The sequence below is a fragment of the Schistocerca cancellata genome, unplaced genomic scaffold (genome assembly GCF_023864275.1).
Source record: "Schistocerca cancellata isolate TAMUIC-IGC-003103 unplaced genomic scaffold, iqSchCanc2.1 HiC_scaffold_1077, whole genome shotgun sequence".
Lineage (NCBI taxonomy): Eukaryota > Metazoa > Arthropoda > Insecta > Orthoptera > Acrididae > Schistocerca > Schistocerca cancellata.
The window spans coordinates 531,836-532,524 of record NW_026047076.1 but is presented as its reverse complement, the minus strand read 5'-3'; positions in this window follow the sequence as shown (position 1 = coordinate 532,524).

Genomic DNA, 689 nt, shown 5'->3' with positions numbered 1-689 from the left:
TTCGGTAAGCATTATTTTGTGTTTGTTACTTTTGGAAGTTTTGTTTTTCATGTTGATTTTAAAATGACCTTTTTCATGTTTGAAATATACTAACTCGTTTTTTCCTCGCAGCAGGTCAACGTGTGTGTGGTTGCAACATTACGGTCACATGGAGTACCTTTTTTGGAGAGGGGACATCACTTGCACCACAGGGCGGGAGGAGGGTGCCTATCACGATACATTTTCTTTCTACGGTAAGCATTTTTTTGTGTTTGATACACTTGGAATTTTGGTTTTTCATGTTGATTATAAAATGATTTTTTTCATGTTTGAAATGTACTAACTCGTTTTTTCCTCACAGCAGGTCAACGTGTGTGTGGTTGCAACATTACGGTCACATTGAGTACATTTTTGGAGAGAGGGACATCAGTTGCTCCACAGGGCGGGAGGAGGGTGCCTAGCACGATACATTTTCTTTCTTCGGTAAGCATTTTTGTGTGTTTGATACTTTTGGAATTTTGGTTTTTCATGTTGATTTTAAAATGACCTTTTTCATGTTTGAAATGTACTAACTCGTTTTTTCCTCACAGCAGGTCAACGTGTGTGTTGTTGCAACATTATGGTCCCATTGAGTACATTTTTGGAGAGAGGGACATCAGTTGCACCACAGGGTGGGAGGAGGGTGCCTAGCACGATACATTTCCTTTCTT